This window comes from Amblyomma maculatum, chromosome 4, assembly GCF_055883805.1.
Source record: "Amblyomma maculatum isolate TAMU_Amacu chromosome 4, ASM5588380v1, whole genome shotgun sequence".
Lineage (NCBI taxonomy): Eukaryota > Metazoa > Arthropoda > Arachnida > Ixodida > Ixodidae > Amblyomma > Amblyomma maculatum.
The window spans coordinates 60,952,250-60,975,435 of NC_139347.1; the positions used below are offsets into that span (position 1 = coordinate 60,952,250).

Below are 23,186 nucleotides of genomic sequence, written 5' to 3' on the forward strand. Positions count from 1 at the left end.
AAAGGAAGAAATGGGCTGAAGCCAGGGAATGTTTTTCTCTAACACCTTCGACTATTTACAAGTAGTGAATTGGGTCCTTGCGTTTTAATTTTTTTAAATTTTTCATGATTATAAGACAGAAATTGGACTCTGTTTTGCAGATAAGAGTTCCAATTAGAAGCTAGAAGGTAGCTGCTGTCTAGCGTTTTCTATATTGTTTTTTTTCTCTTTCTCTTAAATTCTCGTAACTCATAATAATCAAAGTATAACTATCCAAAAGCACTCTTAGCACTATCTTCGGTTTTGGACATATTAGCTTTAATTCTAAGATTAAGCTTAAACACTATGCGCAACACATTGTCAAGCAACATACATGTTCTCTGCTGACCTTGTTGATTTGCGTATTTCCTGCATCACACGTTTCGCCTGCAGTAACCATAGGTCGGAATAAAATTCCTTCTGAAACTGTTCCATACTGCCCGAAATACGCCAATAGGCTACGCGCTGAATAACGCTTAAAGTGACGCCATCAACGCGGATGAAGCTGCGGTTGATGATACTTCTATAGGACTTAACCGAAAAGGGGGAGGGGGCGCTGTCAGGTGACGCGTGCTACAGTCTCTGCTTGGTTGAATATGGAGCGAGCGCGGTAAAAGCAGCTTTTGATGCACCAGTTTTTATTTTGAAGATGGCAGGTGGCAAGGGCAGAGCTGTGTTCAAACTCTGCTCTCCTGATGTGTCTTAACTCCGAACTGCAGTAGAACAAGAGAATGCAGATGGCTACACAGTTGAACAAGGGTAGAGGGGGAGCCCCAGTTCGCAAGCCGGGCCAACACTTCGACAAGTGGTCTTGTCTTTGTCTGAGCGGCTTGCGAACTGGGGCTCCGCATCTATCCTTGTTCAGTGCTCTTTCATAACTCCAAACTTGGCACGAAGACTAGCATGCGTGTTTGACGCAGTTCTATTTTCAGGAGAACACTCCCTTCGTGGCCGACTTCGCAAGCAGTTCCTTCCTAATGCGAGGCAAGCCTGTCCAAATAATGTCGGGCGCCATCCACTACTTTAGAGTCCTTCCGGAGCTGTGGGAAGATCGCCTCAGGACCATGCAAGCCGCTGGCCTGAATGCGATTGAAACGTACGGAATCACTTATCAATGGCCACCAGCGAGATAACGGCCCGTGATTTAACCTTCACTTTCCCCCTTCCTAGCTCAGAAGTGCATGTAGATGCACTGCCACCTGGGCAGTTAGATAAAATGATTGCCAGCACAACGCCGCTGATTCCGATAAAGTGCACCTCCCTTTGCGGCAGCTTTTTGTGTTATCACTTGCCATTTTTTTCTTTATCCTGCCTTTGCAGTAGAGTAGAGAAAGTATTTTAGGCACGGCGGAAGACAACTGCTCTTCAGACTGCACTTCAAGTAAAAGCTAACCATAAAAGTTAGTATTTAAGGCCTCCGCTTTTCTCACTACTTTCTGGTCCTATTCCATAGATACTATAGGCCTTTTATTTCAAGACAGTATATTGTGGAAGAGAGGGCATAGATAAGAATCATTTCTCACTTCCACGTCGTCCGTGCACGAATATACGTTTACGCAGGTACGTCGAATGGAGCAGCCACGAGCCCGAAGAAGGTCGCTTCGACTTCACAGGACAGCAGGACATTGTCCGCTTTCTGGAGATTGCACATCGGCTGGGCTTCATGGTCATCCTCCGGCCCGGCCCGTACATATGCGCCGAGCGAGACTTCGTAAGTTGCGCTTACATCCTCCTTACAGGTTCCGTGGACTGCATTGTGGGGAGGTTCCTTCATGTTACACGAGATGAGAAAGTTGGTAGTTTAGCATCATTGCTTCTATTGTTTAGGCAAACAAAGCATTCAATGAACTGGTCTTTCGAGCTGCATTAAACAGAGCCTTCATGTCGTAGTGCGCGCACATACACAAAATGAATGACGTTCACTGTACTGTCTGTCTTACGCCTGATCTACAGTAAGTTTTCTTGCGCGTTCGCTTAGATTTTGATCAGAGTAGATTGAAAGACACGAAATAATACGTAGCGCTACGCAGTCATCACAAAAGAGGAAATTTTACAAGAAATAGTGAGTGACAAGGTTGGGATAGCTGGTTGCTGGATCTGGTGTGTAACAATTTTTTCGACTCCTATGTCAACTTGATAGCCCTTAGCGCGTGTCATACAAGGATGATGACATTTGTGTTTAGCAACAGACTGGTCTAGCGTGCGTCCTGTCCTCCTACCCCCTGTGTGCGTCTTTTTTTTTCGCTAGCCACAATACCCGAATGTGTGTAACAATCTTTCCACTTCTTATGGCTGTCATCACAGCCCTCTTAAGTATTCAATACAGCGTGAAAGAGCATGCAAAATAAGGAAACAACAACTCTGTGAAGGAAAACCAGATACTAAGAAAAAGCCACTTCCCTAGTAAATATCGGTTCATTATAGCCGTTCACCTTGAGGACCTCTGACAGAATTCTTCGTCATTGGTAACATCAGTTTAATTCTCCCTGTTTGCTTATGGAACACAACTAACGACCGGACCGTGATTACTATCCACCGAATGTATCCTTCCCTTTAGGGAGGGCTCCCATACTGGCTACTAAGGAATGGGACGTCTATTCGGCTTCGGACTATGGATGAAAGTGAGTATCTGAGGAATGCAAAGGAGATAGTTTTCCAGTTTGATGAGAAATTTTAAGGGCGCAAGTATGGCAGTAATGCCTACTTTTTGTTTTTCCCTTTTCTGCATTTGTCACCCGAACGAGTAGCATTGTCCACGTTGTTTGACTTTTTAAACCGAATTCGCGAGCTTTATCATGAAGGCGCCATTTTGATGGATGCGAAACGGAAAACCACTCTTCTACTGAGGTTTCTACAGCTTGTTACAGAGCCTCAGGGGGTCGAAGTTAATTTATAATTAATTAGTTAGAATTAATCACATTCGATCATGTTTTCGTAAAGTTGCAAGTTAGCGCCTGTCCTGTCTACATCTGTCTGTCTTTATTTGCGCTATGTTTTCAAGAAATTGCTATCAACTAGCACAAACCAAACATCTTTTGCATCGAACTTTATTTACCGCTTTTGATATTCAGTGTGTCTGGGCTCACTCGGGTCTTATAATCACAGCCAAAAATTGCTAGTTCAAGCACGAACATTAAATCAAAATTTGACCTTGAAGAGCATGTTTCCTTTACCGAAAGATGTACGTTTGGAACGTTAATTGTGTACATAATTCTCAGAAGTACCGGATAAGCGCATTTTTTCATTTGAAAAATTGTTTATTAACACTGTTGTTTTACGTATCGTAAGATTATATAATGGTCAATATATCTACAGACCCTTAGCTGGAACACTTTCGGTCTTCTGCTATTCATTGTCGAAATGCGTTCCATTGTTTTGCTACGAGAGTCTTAACTACTTGGTGCAGCATTGAGCAAACTTTAAAAGCAAGACTTCGTTACGCATCCGAGGCTTAGACCATTCACATTAGTATGTTTGTAACAACATATTACAATATTTAACATTCCCATCACAATATAAGTGATGCCCAAGATAACTGGACTTGCACAAGAGAGGTATAAGTTCACGGCATATCTGTGTGAACCATCGCTCTGGCTGTCAATGCACTCACCCCTCTATACTTCATTCCGCTCCCAAAATGAATTAGCCCCACCGCAATGGTGCAGTGGTTAGGGCACTCGACTTCTGTGCCCAAGGATGCGGGATCGAAAACCGGCCGCGGCGCTCGCTCTTCGATGGAGGCGAAAAAGCAAGGCGCCCATGTGCCGGGCGATGTCAGTGCAAGTTAAAGAACCTCAGGTGGTCGAAATTTTCGTAGCCCTTCACTATGGCTTCTCCGATAGCCTTAGTCGCTTCGAGACCTTAAAACTCATAAACCAAACCAAACCAAACTTAAAAGGAATCGAACTTTAGTGGGAGTGTTCCCTGCCCATGACCATGTTGTTCGTTGAACTGTTCTGTACTCGTGCCGCTATTAAAAAAGAACTGCGCCGCTGTAGTGTATGTGTTCGTAAAACCCTCTGACGAAGTGTACTTAACGTTACATGCAAATATTACATGGGCCTCTTCGAGTGGCATGAATAATAAGCCTATGCTATAAGACAGCTAATGAGCAGATTCAGGGAGTAGAGGCGCAGCGTTTTGAGAGACTAGCGAGTAATGCTTCGAAGACTGTTAGAGTCGGTATATGATCTAGTTTGGCTAGAAGCACACAATCATACAGGGCTAAAGGAATCAAGCGCGCTGCTGCACCACTTGAGCAAGAAGATACCCCAAGCGGTGGAAAACGTACCTAATCTCGTGTTCAAAATCTTATGCGCACTGAAAGAACCGTCGTTCGCTAGCAAATTCGAGTAAGATTTACCATCAGTGGACTCGAGTTCCCTGACCTGGTGACTGATATTAAAGGGACTATTCTATGATACTTACAGGAGGCTAGAGAGAGAAAGAGAGAGATAATAGAATAGAAAGGCAGTGAGGTTAAACAGGTGTACTGGTAGGTTAACCAGCTGTACCCTACACGTGGGGGGAACAAAGGGAGAAAAAGGAAAGAAAGAGCGCCAAGGAAACGAGTCTATCACATGTCCAGAGATCTATAGTGAAATAGGGTAGAGAACGTACACTTAAAAGTCTTGAACTCAACCCTGAGTCCTTTGAAAACTTAAGGAGCGCCTTCAATGATTTCCTTTGTGATGGAGTCATCCAAGGGCCCAGAATCTTAGCTTCACTAAGAGCGTGAGATTCCAAGCGGCAGAGTGTAGCAGCAAGGAAGGCGCGCTCACGCTCAAATTGAGGGCTGTCACAAAGTATGTGCGCAATAGTTTCTACACAGCTGCACTGCTCACACGTTGATGAGTTTATTCCGATGAGATGACGATAGGTGTTAGTAAACGCCACAGGAGGCTAGAAAAAGCGTACGAACAACCGGCACAGAATCACTCGCCACCATATCGCAAAAATTTCTAAGCTTTAGCTTCATTGGACCGAAGATATCGGCGAATGAATCCCCCCCCCCCCCCCCCAAAAAAAAAAAAAAAAAGTAAAGAAAAGAAGTAGGCAGGTGATTCTTGTTTGCGGTTTTCTTCGTTTTATTCTCTCGCAGTGCATTACTGAATTTGCCCATGACCATTAAATGGTTTATTTCAAATTTATCCTCTCACCTGTTTAAATTACGGCCTAAACAGTGCAGCGATGACTATGGCGTGAAAGTTACATATAGATTACGTGAACGGCGAAAAACGAAATTGTGATTTAATCGCTGCTTCTTCACTTGTTAAAAATCTGACTATTTAGGTATGTTTAAAGTGTTAAATTGGGCGGGTTGGTACATCTTGAACAAATATATAAAAGCGCAAAGAGACAAGGACGAGGCGAGACGACAAGGACGGCGCTATTTAGGTATGTTTAAAGTGTTAAATTGGGCGGGTTGGTACATCTTGAACAAATATATAACAGCGCAAAGAGACAAGTACGAGGCTAGACGACAAGGACGGCGCTATTTAGGTATGTTTAAAGTGTTAAATTGGGCGGGTTGGTACATCTTGAACAAATATATAACAGCGCAAAGAGACAAGGACGAGGCGAGACGACAAGGACGGCGCTGAACTTCCAACTTTTATTGCGAACGAATCGCGTGAACATGTATACTCTGAAACAATCAGGCGTCACTGTCAATGCATGCGCAAATAAGAGCGTTCTTTTTCAGAAAGAATGATAGAGGCAGAACTAACACATGCTTCTCCCCGATTACATATCAGTTGAGATTCTAGGATTTCTCGTGTTGCACGTTGTTTGCTTATTTTTCTAATAACAGTGTCAGCAAGATCAGGAGAACAGTCCTTACAAGTAAGGCAGTGGGTGGCCAGAAAACCTTCAAAATCTTTGCCGTCACGGGTGGTTTTTACATTATTGGCGTGTTCTCTCAACCTATCATTCACACATCTCCCAGTCTGGCCTACATATGTTTTTCCACAGTTTAACGGAATTTCATATCGCAACATCGGCGACCCTTCGTTTAATGCGCAGAAGGCGTAGTATATGAAATTCCGTTAAACTGTGGAAAAACATATGTAGGCCAAACTGGGAGATGTGTGAATGATAGGTTGAGAGAACACGCCAACAATGTAAAAAACGCCCGTGACGGCAAAGATTTTGAAGGTTTTCTGGCCACCCACTGCCTTACTTGTAAGGGCTGTTCTCCTGATCTTGCTGGCACTGTTATTAGAAAAATAAGTAAACAACGTGCAACACGAGAAATCCTAGAATTTCAACTGATATGCAATCGGGGAGAAGCATGTGTTAGTTCTGCCTCTATTGTTCTTTCTGAAAAAGAACGCTCTTATTTGCGCATGCATTGACAGTGACGCCTGATTGTTTCAGAGTATATATGTTCACGCGATTCGTTCCCAATAAAAGTTGGAAGTTCAGCGCCGTCCTTGTCGTCTCGCCTCGTCCTTGTCTCTTTGCGCTATTATATATTTGTTTAGGTATGTTAGCTGTAACCTTGTAGTGATTTTTAACTACTAAGGAAGAATCGCATAGATTTTGGTCATCATTGTCGTGGCCTATATGTAAATTTGACGTCATAGCTATCGTTCGGTTGTTGGAACGAAAAATGAAACGAGAGAGAGCAAAAAAAAAAAAAAAAAAAAAAGCCCGTTGAATTAAGTAATGGTCATAGGCGAGTATCACAAGGTAATCCATCTGCAGCAATGTTTGTGCATCATTATAACGAAGAAAACATGTTACCAAAAATTAGCGTATGCTCCTTAAGTTCTAAGTGATAATTATAGGGCTCTCGCAGAGCTTTTGTTTCGAATACTTGCGGAGACCATCTATACAGATTTGCTACATTACAATATTACCTCGAAAATAGTTTCAGGGTCTCTTTGAACTACTGCGAATATACTAATCGTGGTAGAACGAGAGGTGACTTGGCAGTTTTCTGTTTTACACTTCCCTGCAGAATACATTTTCTACGTTGACCGTTATCTCACGAAGGTGTACAAGAAACTGAGACCTCTTCTTATCACCAATGGAGGACCAATCATCATGGTACAGGTGGGCTTGCATATAAATCTCCTATACAATCTAGGGTGATGGCTTGTGCACACACACACAAAAAAAGAGAAAGGCATTTATAGAAGGAGGAAATGACAGATCGAAATATTTATAGTTCCAGGTTTGTGAGAAACGTACAGTGCAGTTTAGCAGAGAGGCGCGTGCAACCTTGTTTGAACTCTTCGCAGCTGATTAATGGTCTTGTTGCTGGTTCTGAGGGTGGTATGTTTTTTTTTTTTTTTTGCGTACAACGAACTTACAGCTGTGCTGAAAACTTAATAGCCGTGTTTGCTGTTCATGTGTCGTCGCTGTCAGTAGTTTCTTGAATATAGAGTTCCATCATCGCGTACTTCCTTCTTGAACGCGCCCTCTAATTTGCAGGTGGAGAACGAGTACGGCAGCTACAAGGCGTGCGACTCGGCGTACATGGCGCACCTTCGAGACCTGGCATGGGCGCAGCTGGGTCGAGACGTGACTCTCTTTACGACGGACATCGACAAAGACGACGCGCTTAAGTGCGGCGCCGTGCAAGGAACGCTCACAACAGTCGACTTCGGCACGAGTAAGCTGGAGGTTTACAATTTGTCACTGTGTTTTTTAGAGCGCAGCTCTTTGGCGCCCGTTCCTAGGTTTCGCGTCGGCGTCGGCCTCGTAACAAGCTCCGCCCCCCATTTCAGCCCCCCAGCTCAGACCTCCTCTTCCTGCGTGGCGCCGACTGCGCGTGTTATCTGATTGCTGCGCGGGCTCCCCTGTTCGCCGCTGCTTATACTTCCCCCCTCCCTCTTTCTGCGTGGCGGCGAGGGTGCTCTCCGGTTGCCGAAACGCCGGCTCGCTATCAGCGGATCACGCTGTGTGCACCCCAATACGAAACGCAGAGTCAGGTTCTCTTCACTTGCTAGCGGCGTCAGCGGCATCAGTTAGTCGCTGCTATCTGTTCGTCGCGCAACGTTCCTATGGGCCCACGCGCAGGCCCCCCCCCCCCCCCCCCCCCGCAACCTCCCGATAACTTAATTGTTCTCTTCATTTCTCCGACCACAAAGCTTCTTTCATGACAGCCAAGAACTGTTAGTGGAGTGTTTCTTGAAAGAGTACGTGTGAAAAATAAAAAAAAAAGTTGTCTGTAATTGCACATATGTGTCTTACTCGAAATATTTGCCTCAATCTATCAAAAAGATGAAACAGCCGATGAGCTGCTCTTAAATTTCGCATTAGGAATGTAACGTAATCGTCGACAATTTTTTATTCGGCACAACTTTGGTGAATATTATTAATCAAATATGACAGTGGCTTTCGACGCTCAGTTTGGTAATGAGAGGGTGACAAAAAGACGGGAACTGTGCTCGACTTATTTAAGCGCTGGCTGAATGCAAAAGTTGCAAGGGAAAACGGTATTGCTTTTTCGTTAGTGCGCTTCAGCAGTATAGTTCTTCGTTCCTTTGTGGTTTAAGCGTCTGCTGAATTAGTTGAAGTGAAGCGGCTCTACCAACAGCTGTGCGAACCATGCTCGGGTGGGCCTTCGGTGCCGATGGCGTAACATGCCACTTGGCGTCACTCGAGCGCAGTGACGTGATGGTGTTGTAATGATTAGATGACGCCGCGGGATAGTGAAGTGTGCATTTTCATGTGATGAGTCACACTAACGACGACGACGCTCACACGTCTCAGAGACACTATCATTCTCACCGTAAAAGAAAGATTTTGGGTTAAAAGGTCGAGCAGGCTGAACTAGAGCTCGAGTCAGGGCAGCAGTGCGGATGGCGATGTGTGAAGTCATTGGAATTCTCAGGAACTTTAGCGATGTGACTCACCTCACGCCATCTTGCGCGCGCTAACGCAGGCGTGGATCCCAGGAGTGTGTTCGCGGCCAGGCGGCGTCACCAGATGGCGGGTCCACTCATCAACTCTGAGATGTACACGGGCTGGCTAGACCACTGGGGAGAGCGGCACCACACGGTCAACGCCTCCCTCCTGGCACTCAGGCTCCGCGCGGTGCTCATCATGAAAGCTTCTTTCAATCTGTCAGTATTATTTTCCGTTACGTCCAGAAAAGTGGCCGAGTCAGGGTTGTCGGAGCTTTCTTTTATGCGAAGCATATTGCTAGAGGTAAACCACAGCCCTTCGTGACGGTTACACTCCGTGCAAAGAATGTGGAATGCTACTTCACACCACGTGATACGCTGACGTCACGACAGAGGAGAGACGGGGGTGCAGCTCGCGTCGTCGGCTGCGGTTGCACGCCGTGCGGACCACGTGGTATGGTGACGTCACACCACGTGATACGCTGACGTCACGACAGAGGAGAGACGGGGGACCGGCTCGCGCCGTCGGCTGCGGTTGCACGCCGTGCGGACCACGTGATATGATGACGTCACGCCACGTGATGCGCTGACGTCACGACAGAGGAGAGACGGTGGTCCAGCTCGCGCCGTCGGCTGCGGTTGCACGCCGTGCACGTCGGTGTTCTAAGAGCTTTTGCTTTACGTACATATTCGCGTAGTGGCAATCGAGTATCGTTGGCCTGGGGGACGACATGTTCGTTGTGCGTGTCGGTAACACAGTTAGATTAGAGATGAACGAGTCATGCTATTACCTAGTTTTATGCGATGGGAAAACATTGTGCATTCCAAGTTTAAACCGTGTAAAAGCACGTGTAACCAAGGAAAGAAAAGTTTAGTCAAGTGTAACCATGGAAAGTCGAGTTTAGCAATCAATATGATTCGCATCTGACCAGGCTTAACCAAGCTAAGCCTCAGCCATTTTCATTTCTTTCTGGCTTGATTGTCATTAGTACTATTAGCCAGCGCGCGTTTTGGGCTAGTGCATGTTGAACAACATAGAAGTGGAAGAAAAAGACAGGCCGAGATCGATGGCCGATCCGACGGGAATAAGAGAACATGAATCGTTTGTCATTTTGCCGCCGCTCGAGTCCGGCCATGGTTATTTCGACGATCCTCGGTTCTCTCCTTTCCTCCTCGCCCCTCTCCCGATACACGCCGCAAGTGGGCGTTCGCCTTCTTTTATTCCTCCTACTTTTCATATCTCACTGCTATTCCGTTCTATATATGGTTATTCGACGCGCTATTTATCATTGGCCATTTCCGGAGCGCGCCTTTCCTTAATTTCTCTCCCCCCCCCCCTCGCCCCATCCCCCTCTTTCAATCCTGCTTTTAATCTTCGCTTATTCTGTCTTTCTTACGCTTACCATGCCAGGATTCTCCGCAATGAGCCCTGTAATGCTCTTGCATTTTTAAAACCGCTGCCTGATATCGCGTCTTTTCTAAGCATCGGGAACTTTGCACCACCCGCATGCTGCGAGCGAATGACAGAGCTGCTTTGAAAAAGGTGCATTTGAGGGCTGGCCCTTTTGAATCATATTGTACTTTGCAAAGCCTTCATCGCATTTTCTTCGTCTCATTGTCATTTCTCTTGCTCTCCTTCTCGCCTTACATTTTTCTGAATTCTATACTTGCTCCTCCTGCTCTGCTGATCTACAACCCAATTAGAATACACAGTAATCCGCCTACCACGACGGACCGGGCCTCCGACGTACTTCCCACCCGCATCTACCTGCTTGTTAACGATAAACCAGCAGACGAGGCTTTCACGATTCGAGTGCTGGGCACGATGATGAAAAACAAACGCCGCAAAGGAAGCACTCTGCGTAAGCTAAAGAGAGCGGCTCAGCAAACCACCCGTCTCATACACCGCATTTCAAACGTTCCACTCTGTTATGAAGAAAGCGAACCTCATCCGGCTCGTCCAAGTTTTCATCTTCAGTACTATAAACTACGGGGTCGCCTATATAACACCATTCGTCACCAATAGGGACAAACTAACCGTCTAAACCTGGAAGAGAGCGGGGGGGGGGGGGGTGCGAACAAAATGCACTAGAGTTCCGCAGTGCACCTCAACGGACAAACTTCTAGAGCTATATAGGCCACCACAACACGTTCGAGGAACTAACGGAGGCTCGCCTCTGTTTCCAATATACACGGCTTAACACCTACGCGTCTACTAAGCGCTAGATCTTTGCCACAAAGGCACAATGTGACCGAAAACCACCATTCCGCGGACAATTCGAAGCTTCCTTTTGGTCCCCTCAACTCCAAGGAATACGTACCCTACTTCCATTTGGAACGACAGCGAGCAAGGTGCAAACACCTATATTTGAATTTTCCTCCGGGTCTTGTAAAGGGAAACATGATGATGACAATTTCAAGTTGCTTGACGAATTACAGGTTCGATGTTCCTCAAATCATGTTACTCGAGGGCACTTCCGGAAAGGTTAACTATATTTATTAATAATTAATAAACATACAGAACGCATACAAGCAAGGAGAAAACGCATTTACATATGACCAATTCGTAGTCTGATCTCACGAAAGCAGCCGTCGATCGCACCGCAATATGTGGTTTCACTACATCCTATGCTCTCGCCCTCGGAGAGAACAACGCCCAACTATTTAAGCTCGCACAAATAGTCATCCAATAAATATCTAAGGAGGCATGACCAATCAATATTCGGGAAAGAAACACAGGCAATGAAGCAGGGGAAAGAAGATAAGTCATCTCCACCAACACGTACTGTGCAAGCAGATAAACTTTACACTATCGAGTTATCAGAGAATTCCTCTTTCCTTCAGCAGGCATGGCGAACTTTCTCGGTTTCCCACAGGTGTGTCCTTTCTCAGCCTCAAGTTAACCTGTAAACACAGTTTCAAGGGAAGACAACGTAGGAACTGAAGCTCTGCAGCTGATGCCTGAAACCATGAGTAACGAATAGTTCGGTGAGCTCATGGCCTAATTAACCGCAGTAAAAGAGCCATTAGAGAAATTTGTATTTTGGCTTTGTTCTATCAAAACTCCTTCTGTTTACTGAACCCCCCTTACCCGCCCAAAATGACCGGCGATCAATTCGTCGGCCCAAGGAGAACGCACATTAAACTTCCATTCTCCTTTACGTTATATGACACAAAAGGAACCGCTCACAAGCACCAAAAGGTGCCGTTAAACCGTTAAAGAAAGCTTGCGCAAAACCACATCCACGGGAAAGGAGCATGTAGTGGGCGCGCGCCACTCTGGTATCTCCACTCCTCTCCCCAAATTATTTCGCTGCTTTCTTAAGACCTTCCGCGCTAGCCACCCACCTTTTTGTTTCCGTGGCAATCGCTCTGAGGTTGCGCATTTCTCCGTGTCAGAACCTTCTCCGTCCATGGTCGTCACCCTTTCTTCCCATAGCAGCTCCCGTCCGACCACTCTCCCCTCTTACTATACATCTACACAGGGGAATTTCCACTTCTCGATATTGCCTTTATTATCCGTCTCTTTTTTGCTACCTGCCAACCTTGGCAGGTGGTCCGGGGAGGCTTCAGAGAACCTCGAGCAGTTCTTCCCGACTGACGTATCTAAAGCAAACGGATTAAGCATTTCTATGCAATAGCACGAAGACCTCATTCCAGCAAAAGCCGGCGCGAGGCCTCGTCACTCTCTTGCCACCGGTCTCCGATCAACGTTGTACACGGAAGAGCTGCCATTGTTGGCAGGCGGGAAAGTGAACAGGTAGAAATCTCGTCTTTTCTACTACGGGAGAGGAGGGAGAGATCGGAAGATGGCTGCCACGGAACGACAAAGATTTTAATCAACTTGAAAGGATTCTGTCCTGATGCGTTGCTCATGTGGTCATGCATTTTGTGTGTGTAATGATAGTATACGTGGTCGCGAACGGAAGTTTACAATAAGCTAATTTTTCTGTCGCATTGCCGCAGCTATTTATAATTTGTTGTACTCCTAATATTTCCTTGTTTGCCAAGACCAATAGACGTTTTAACCAAACTGTGCGCACCGTTCGCATTGCAGGTACATGTTTCATGGCGGTACTAATTTTGGATTTAAAACTGGCGGTAAGTGGCAACATTTCCCTTGTTGGGAGAAGTTGTGAACTCGGGTCCGTTATTTGTGATGGATCGTTATCTTTTATGTGAGGATGGAATAGGAATCATTCTTCCAAGCATCTTTGATGTCGAGTGAGAGATGCTACTCTTATGGACCACGGAGGCCCGTTTGTACGGATAAGTTAAAGCTGGGCATTATGTCTATTTTGGTCGGTCATTTATTTCTTGCAGCTGAATAATGCGATAGCTTAATACTGTATACTAATAAGAATGCGGGAGTTATTAGAAGCACACGTTGAGGAGTTGGTAATTACATGAGTTATGTATACGAAGAAGAACCGCAAGGGCAGCCCTTAAAAGCGGAGCTTATGTCTCTGCAGTAGGTTTAGGGCGCGGTAGCGTCGCGAAGCCGTTGTGAGTAATTTGTTTGAGATGGAAAGGTTTTTGGCTAACGAAACCGAGCTGCCGCTCCTTCAACTAAACTAGATTTAACCGTAGTTTAAATTCTGCTGATTTTTTCCCTGTAATATCACATTTGCACTTCGTTCAAAATGCTTAGACGACAGTAACATCAGGTCTAGGGAGAAACGAAGCGTTAATGAGCCGCTTATTCTACCGCTCAGTTAATTCCACTCTTATAAAGACTACATATTTTGCAGCTGGATCTTGTTAAGCATGGTTGGGAGGGCCAGGAGGCATAAAATTAAAGCCGCTTTTTGTATCTTACGTAATTGTGAGAAGTATTTACTTTTGTTCCTTGCCTCCTAAGCCGAAATACGTTGAAAAATGCAAAAGTTTGACTTTATACTCCTCGTTATAGTCAAGTATTTTTCCACAAGTTTGAGCGACTGACATAACGTAATATGTAAAGGTTATAGTTGTTCCACGATAATTAACTACCTCTGCCGACTTTTTCGTACTTTCTTGCACTTTTGTGCTTACGTTTGTTTTTCTACTTGCGGAATTCCGTCGGGGCGTAAAAATATGTGTTGTTGAATTAATTGGTGCAAAGCGTGTAATTTTTACATACCTTTCGAATAAAAAAAACGTAAGCAGCCCAGTAAACGCTATACAGTCAGCAAGCTTTATAGTGTGATAAAAATGTCAAAGGACGATTCAAGCACTCCCAGCGTGTCTAGACCCGCGGTTGTTCCGAAGTTCAAGATTGCAGTTAGACATGCTAACATTGGTACTTCATTTCAATCGATGTGCTGTTTGCTCCGTTTGAGTTTCGCTACGTAACAGAAGGTGATGTTGATGCATGCTTGATCGAGCAGTGACGGAATAGATGAATTTGACGCTACTGATTTCCCGTCTTTCGAAACGTTCAGCCAACGTGGAGAATGGATTCCAGCCTCAACCCACCAGCTACGATTATGATGCACCCATCAACGAAGCCGGCGACGCCACGCCTAAGTTAAAGGCCGTTCGTGACGTCATCGCTGAGGTAGATACCCGGACGCGCCATTCCTAAAACACTGGGGTGTTGCGCGCTCTCGAATTCATAATGAAGCGTGTTTGGGATGCTATTACCGGTACATCCACACCGGCTTCTCACGAAAACAACAACAACAACAACAACAACAACAACAACAACAACAACAACAACAACAACAACAACAACAACAACAACAACAACAACAACAACAACAACAACAACAACAACAACAACAACAACAACAACAGCAACAGCAACAGCAACAACAACAACAACAACAACAACAAGTTAAAACAATTGTTGCACTTATCTGAGAATCATCTAGGAACTTTATATATACTAAACCGTTTTTCATTCCAGTCAAATGCATTTTCTCTTCAACATATGAATTACGCGAATGTTGCTGGGCCGAGGAAACAAATGCACGCGAAGAATACAGCTGAATGCACGCAGTGTATGTGTACATTCGCCGTGGATGATTCTTGTTTCACCCCTGTTATTTTCGAGCACTTTATTTGCAATAAGTGTCCAGCGAATGAACCCGGTTGGGCCATTTTCACGTGCCACATGTTTCAAATACAAACCGTTGTTTTGGTGCGTGTGGCTATTATTACCATATCACTGAGTGTTTTTTACTGCCTGTCAACCCCTGTATGTTCAATGGAACCAGTTCGCTCGATGGAATTCAACGTAACGAGTTTTCTGTTCACTGCGAGCGACTCTGATATGGCGTCTCTGTGTCCTGCAGTTTTTCCCAGATCAAGAAAAGAAACCCATTCCAGCGCCAAAGAGTAAGATGGCCATTGGAAGTATTGCCTTAAAACGCGTAAGCTTTACCATCTTTTCTCTCCTTACTTTTTATGAACTGACGGGATTTAAGAGTTAGCTCTTCAAGGGGACGGCTAGTGAGAGTTGGTCTCTTTTGAACCATGTGTTTCTTTGACTTTTTTGGTTGAAAAAAATTGCCTTCAGCATGCTGTTCTTCCGTAAAAATTTCCATTTTTCTGATGGAGGGCCTCTTCAATTGCTGCTCCACCTTAATCCTTCCCTGCTGATAGGTGTAACAGGAACAGAAAACTTGCTAGAAGTAACAAAAGGCGCTCCACTTTGCAGGTGTTCGGCTTGAAGGACATGCGACAAATGATGCGCTCCCAAGCCGTGAAGTCGTTCTACCCTCTGACTTTCGAACAAGTCGGCCACGTAAGAACTCGGCCATCGCGTTTTTTGTTTTTAGGGGGCTCGCCTGCTTACGTTTCTGTAGTAGCTTGATTATCGTGATCAGCTGAGACGGACCGAAGCCTTCGCAAAGGCTCCGTCGTTAGTATATGCGATGTGGGTTCGAACAGGCCGTAATTTCCTAGCTGGTGTAAGTGGCGACAAAGCTTCTTGCGATTCATAGCACACATGGCATTTGCTCAGTAGTCGTGAAGCAGGACAGCGAAAAACAGAAACGCCAGTAATACTAATTCTATCAACTCTGACAGAAATAGAGCAGCACTCTATACAACCGAAAGAACTGAAGCTCTCCCGTAGGAGGCATCCTGGTGTTTCATCACGATAATCGGGCTGTCTGACCTGTTTGGACAAGTGACACTACGGGGGATCGGTGAAACATGAAGAGCTAAAATGAAGAGAGATACACTTTTAACGGTATCCAGCTTTTGCACCAATTAGCGGGATTTCAGGCCACGGCGAATTGTTGCAATTTTAAGGCAGTCCATTGTACAATGCAGCCAATGCAATTGTTTTGCGGGAGTAGGCAATTTGTCGTGGTAAGACAGGCATGCTGTCTTATATGCTGCCGGCAAGAGCCCTGTTTCAGCCTCATACAGAGGCTGTCCTGTTGCAGCCTCATACAGATGTCCCAAGACTTGGGTATTTCTATGAGCAGCTCAAACACTTAAGCTACCGCACTGTAATGCAAGTAATAAGAAAAGTTATGCATAGGAAATCAGCATTTCTAAGCAAATTATCGGTAAAAATAAAATTCAATTTCCTGGGGAATCCCTCCGCATGGTGTAGATTTGGAATAAGTGAGTATAGTCAGTCATCAGCATCTACCTGAGCGCAGCCATGCGGCTACAAAGGAAAGCTGTACAGCTTTCTCAGAAGCTTCGGGGTTGAAGAAAAATCAGGCGTGGCCCCGGAACCACTTTACAGCCGTAAGATGTGCTTGTATAGACGCTAGTAAGTAATTAACAGTTCCTTGTCAAAATATCTGAGTTCTCGATTGTATACGTGAACCGCATTGTGTTCGTTTAGAAGCCAACTGATTTCCACGTAAGCGGAATAAAAAGTGTCCGGATAACACAACCACCGTGCAACGCGCTTAATACGTCATGCATTTTCATTTTTTGCAGGGTTAAGGTTTCCTGCTTTACGAAACTCGGCTCACTTTTCAGCCGACGGTACCTGCACTGCTGAAAGTACATGGGGTTAGGGACCGCGGCTACGTCTATCTGGACGATGTATGTACTACACTGTCGGCTGAAAACGACAATATACCTCTTGGCTCCGCCCTGGTTGTGCAGTGGTCATGGTTCTCGACTACTGTGGCCAAGGATGAGGGATCGAATCCCGACCGCGGCGGCCGATTTTCAACGGAGGCGAAAAGCAAGGCGCCCGTGTGCTGTGCGTTGTCAGTGCACGTTAAAAAACTCCAGGTGGTCAAAATTTCCGGAGCCCTCCACTACGGCGTCTCTCATAGCCTGAGTCGCTTTGGGAGGCTAAACTCCACAAACCGACATACCTTTTGAGTTTCTTACTCACACATGACGTCGTGTAGTTGGCGGCTAATAGCGTATTTCTACGCTCGTTCTATTCATGTTGGAGTAGTTTTTCAGCCTAATCGTTGCGTGCTTAAAAGTAAAGCAGCAGGGATTGTCGAAGCTACAAGTTAAAACGAAGGCCAGCCGGAAACATTTTTTTTTCTTCACCTTGAACTAGTCTCGCATCTTTATACAGTCATAAACTGCGCAGTCGTTCAAGTCGTATATTATGAAGTCTTTAACAATCGTGGAACTCATAGCCATTGGAGAGGGTTGGACGAAAACTCTTCTTGCCTTCAGCGTGTTTGGAAACCTGGGAATGCATTACGAGCCACATAGTATATATGGCTCAAAAGTAGACCCCATGGGCTCTAAACTTTTGACAAAGGGTGCACATTGTACTTTAAGTTGCGTTCATTGTAAGGTGCTAAATGATGCTACGGCTGACCGATCAGTGCCCGGCATAGTAACTGGCCAACTATTACCTGCCAGTGATACCCTAGCGTGACGTATTCTACATCGGGTTCGAAGCTCGCAGCTCCTAGAAATTCGGCCATGAAAAAACGTCTCGTGATGTCACATGGACAGTTGTGCCGTGTCTCCTGTCGTCTACCACCACCCAAGAAGCATGCGCGTGATTTTCGGGCAGCAGACGCCACCGCAGCTGCCAATGGCTATATAACGCCTTCGCACTACTACATCAATTTTTTAATATTTTTTTCTCTCTCTCGTCCATCAAGTGCAGCCGTCTCCCTCGCAACGCGTCACTCGCTGAGATAATCGGTGGTCCCGCTATGCTTATAGCTAATGTATTAGGCATTGTTTGACAAGATACACTCATCTGTAACAACACCGGGTATTGTTTGTTGTTTTTATTTTATAGGATGCTGCAGGTTAGGAATGCATGTAAAAATAAAACAGGCAATTATGTCGATAATTTGGTTTATGGGGTTTAAAATCTCAAAACTACTCAGGTTACGAGGAACGTGGCAGTTAAGAGATCCGAATAATTTCGACCACCCGGTTTACCTTAGCAGACGCTGATATTGCACAATGAATGGGCGGCTTGTGTATGGCTTACATCGAAACATAATGGCCACGGCTGGTATCTAACTCGGGTCCTTCAACTTAGCAGTCGAGCGTCTTAGTCATTGAGCCACCGGGGCAGATACAGGGGTATTTATGTATTTTGGACCCCTGCTTAGACACGAGGAACAAAAATGCTGATGACGCGAATTCTTTCTCTGTAACTGAAACCTATCTTTCCATGGATTGTGTACAGTGTGCAAGGCTTGTCAGATGTACTAGGATAGTGACGTGCTGATATAATATAGAAAAACCAAACCACTGCTTGTGAACTTCGCAGATGCGTCTAGGGCGTATGCAGAGCCGAGCAATGTGCACAAAATAAAGTACATACCATTTGACATCAAGTATACCGTAATTGCAGCTTCTGTCAGTTTTCCCTTATTATGCTGCACAGCTTATTATTACGCCTCGCGCAGCACGTTCTATTTTAGAAAACCGTTACAAAGGGACGGTTTTTAAACGTTTTCAAAACGTTTGCCTACTTATGAATAATTTTTCGACTCAAAACACAACATTCTTTCGTTCAGGGCTGGGAAAAACTTTGAGGGGTAATGCATTCATTGCAGAAATTCGCAAAAATGCTCTCAATTCAATTATTTGGACTCATCGCTTCACTTATTTATGCCTTTCTGTGTGTGGCACCAACATATTGTGCGAAATGTTAGTAAACCTTTGAGATTGCTAAATTTTCTCTTTCAGACGCTCAGAGGCATCGTTTCCCGAACGGACGATGTTTTCGATGTTGTTATGGAGGCGAAAGCACAGCAGACCCTGGCGATACTTGTGGAGAACCAGGGCCGAATTAACTACGGGAGTTCGATCGTCGACCCCAAGGTTAGTGCGGGCGCGTATCTGCCATAACGATGAGAATCTTTCCCAGCAACATCATCGCTATAGCCGCTAATGCCCCCGGGATAATTATCGTCATCATCCTCTATAGGCCAATGTGCACCTCTGACTGAGTTCAAACGACATCGCTCTGCGTCACTGACGACCTAGGTTTCGAAGCACTGTTCAAATTACCCGCCAGACATCCCTCTGTTCGGTTTTCATACGGCTGGTATCCACCGTGCTCCCCGAAAACGCCACATGCTATTGGTCCCCCGCTTCCCATGTATAACCTTTCGTTGTTCATATTAAAGAAGTCTACCTCCCCTGCTGCAGTGGCACAGTGGTTAGGGCGCTGGACTGCTTAATCAAAGGATGTGGCTGGAGCTTCTCAATAAAAGAAAAACGAGGCGTCCGTGCTGCGTGCAGTGTAAATGCTGGTTAAAAAACATCACTTCAAAGGCACTGTGTCATTTATAGCCTCAGTCGATAAAGGACGTTAGAACCAACCCCCCCCCCCCCCCCCTTCCGTAACGTGTTCCTTAACTTTAGTGCCATTGATATATTTTTATTACTTGATTTTGTGTTTAACCAGATATACTTTATATTTTCATACTTAAGGGGACCATATTTATTACTCAATAATGCTCAACCGCATGCTCTGTGCTCTGCATCCTTACAGGGCCTTGTGGAGAACGTGACCTTAGATGACCGGATCCTGACCAACTGGAGTATTATGCCTATAGCACTGTCCAACGCAAAGTGGCTTCGGGACGCCGGAGCTTTGGAAGAAATTCGCCGCAAGAGCGGGGACTCTGTCCATATTCGTAGCGATGGGCTGTCGGTGTACGCGGCCACATTCGCGCTCCCCGAGAACCAGACAGCTCACGACAGTTTCTTGCGGCTCAGCTCCTGGACCAAGGTGACTACAGCTACCGACAGGAGTGTCCTGCGCTTCTAGTGGGCCTGTTTATTGCGAAACGTATTAAAGGCGAACGTGGATCTGAACGTAGTTTAGTGTTAACAGGGCCCTAGGGGATTTTCGCCATCTGTTTCCCGAGCTTATTATAACCCGCAAAATCTTCTGTTGAAATGGCCTGGTGTTCTCAACCCCGTGGCAAAAAAAAAAAAAAAAAAAAAAAAAAAAAAAAACCTATTGGTCGCATCACTTAAGCTAGAAGAGATAACTGCACTCTCAAGACCTAACCATGAAAAATATAGGGATTGAAAATATATCTCACATGAAACTGTATATACAGGTGGGGGGGTATGTGCTTGTCCTGTGGCCTTTCACGTAAAGTTGTATCTTATTACTGTATGTTACTGAACATGTTTCTAATTAGAAATGACCACAGGCCGCTATCACGTTATGCGTTTAAGGCGGAAACTTAAAGGCCTTGCTTATTTTTCAACAATTTAAGAATTTTTATTTCAAAACCTGCGATAGGTATGTCACTGTGGTTTGTTCATGAGGACTGAACAGCAGGGCTGACATTGCATCCATCATAGAGCTTAGCACTTACATGAATAGAGGATGAAATAACTCCTCAGCAATTTATTTATTATCCATGGGCAATATTATACTGCGAAATCGAAAACCGTCTGCATCAAAGGTTAGCCCAGCTTTTAAATTTTTTTCAGTCTGCAATGTAGTTACAAATATCAAAAACTAAATATGCGCATCTGAAAGCTCGGCGCTTTGATATTCCTGCATTGCATTTTCATAAAATGGCTGCGCTGCGTGGGCTATTGTTGCAACAGTCCTGTAAACTTCTTCTAAAGCACCAAATAGTCACCCCAAGCTTATGTTCGGTCGCACGACGACAGCGCCGCATTATCCCCAGGCGGCGAGCCGCGAAACATGCGCCGCCATAGTAGATGCTCGGCCTGCTTGGCTAGCTTCCTGTGCGGAACGAGTCGGCTGAGGCGGTATTTTGGAAATAAGAAAGACGGACTCGCCGAACTGAAACGGAGGTACGAAGTATAAGTTGTGTCCTGTGCCATAAGAAATTACACTGAAGACTTAAAGACGAGATCCACCCGCACAAAAGATGTACCGATTCCTGAGCGAGTGAGTGGTGTGAGAAAATAAGGCGACAAGCTTGGGTCACCGCAGTAAGGAGAATCTGGTCTGTCTTGGAGAGTTAATCATGCTTTTTGCTGTTGCTATTGGAGTTTTCAGCTTTGTTCTTTGTTCTTTATTGGGAACGCAACGTAAGACATGCACTTGAAGACTGCGGTAATAATGCCTCTCATTCGCTGCTTTTTACATACGGAAGTGTTGTCAAAGTAGAGTTAAGATGCGTGGCCAGAATAACGCCGTTTTGATACCCCATGTTTTATCAGCTGAAGTTGTCGCTTTTTACAGCACTCTCTCTCTCTCTCTTTCTCTCATTGCCAGTAACACTACGCGCCGAGGTGGTTTAGTAAGCAGTGTTGCATATTTGCCTAGTATTTCGGCCCCATGCAATTTTTGTGCCGATAACGCTGTTGCATTACGTTGAAACCGATTTGTTTGTCATGTCAACAAAGTATGGCTTTCACACTTTGCTGACTAAAACTCGCGCTGAAAAAATAAGTGTTCTTTCTATTTCCTTTTTTTTTGAAGATGTTACCTCCGCATGTCGACCGCGCGATACTGAAGTACGCTTGTGATTTTGGCTCCATTCGCACGGATCGCCATATTATTGCCACAAGTTTTATTAGTGCAAAACGAAAGTTAGCACAGAAATTACGTGGATGGAAGCATCGCATAAGAATGTAACTAATAAATGAAAGAAAGCGTACACCTGGTTGCTCAAAGCTCAAAGGTCATCTGCCTCAGCACTAGGGGGGTGGGTTATGTTTGGCTTTCAGACCGCATTTCTCTCTCTCTCTCTCTCGTTGATATGATTCTCTTCAATTTTATGCCGCACATGGTAGCCAACCGAAAACCCCGGATTATTAACCGCCATGCCTTACCCCTGCTTTGCCATTCTTTACTTAGGCTGTTAGCCCGGGAACACTCGGGTATCCCTTTTGCACCCAGAAAGGTGCAACAGTTTTTAGTGTGTATAGATTAAGGGTTTTCACAGCGCCGCATAGCAGCAGCTCCGCGCACCCTGATTTCCTCTCGCGTTGTTTGTCACTTGTGGAATTGTCTTTCTTGCGCGCTGTACCAACGTGCCAGCACGCACAGCTGTCTGGTTAACTAAAAAAAGATCTTTGCCAATGAGGTTGCAAGATTTGTTATAACATTTTCCACGAAATACACTCTCAGTGTAGTGCCCCCAAAAAGTTGGAAGTGAATCTGATAAAATGGGATTGACACAAACAGATGTGATATCACTGATCTGCGTTGCATCAAATGTCTTTGAACCCACGCGAATGCTAAGTTAAACTCACCTCATGTCCGGCGATGTCGCAGCATAACTGATACCTTCGAAATCGAAACAAATTGCTGTGAATCACGATACAAGGTTGAGGGCGCTTTTGTTGCTGGCGGTATGATGGTTATCCGCTACTTTCTTGAGCGACTGCAAGCAAATCTTCAAAGAAAAAAAGAAAAAAAAACACTAAAAAGAAATGAGAGACGCGTTCACGTTGCTTATTTGCTCGAGAGGCGCCATGCAAGCGGTTACAATGACGCTGATACCGGGGCTTTCTTCGTTTCCCAGGGCGTTGCTTTCCTCAACGGCTTCAACCTTGGCCGCTACTGGACCCCCGCTGGTCCACAGAAGACGCTGTACGTTCCTGGAGTGCTCTTCAAACAGAAAGATAACATCCTAGTAATTATGGAGCTAGAAATCACTCGCTCATCATCACCAGAATACTGCAGCGTGGAGTTCGTGACCGAGCCTATTATCAACGCATCCGTGCGCTGGCCTCTCTAATAAAAGTACCGATACTCTCTGCAAACACCCTGGAAAATATGCCTCCAGGCTAATTTCTACACTGATTTCCCGTTTATTGTTGGCATGACATTGCGGTGTTTAGGTCTGGTAGCTGGCTGCAGGTTTTGTGTATTAATTCATAAATGTTAGTAGGAAAAGAATTCTAACCTGGAACGATTGATTTTGTCGATTTGATGTTTTCGTTTGCCTAATAAAACGTTGC

At 45.2% G+C, this 23,186-nt stretch overlaps 1 pseudogene; it reads left to right on the forward strand.

Annotated features, from left to right (window-relative positions):
* The first annotated feature begins 995 nt into the window (after positions 1–995).
* LOC146191201 (beta-galactosidase-like) lies at positions 996–22,963 on the forward strand (annotated as a pseudogene).
* The last annotated feature ends 223 nt before the right edge of the window (positions 22,964–23,186 follow it).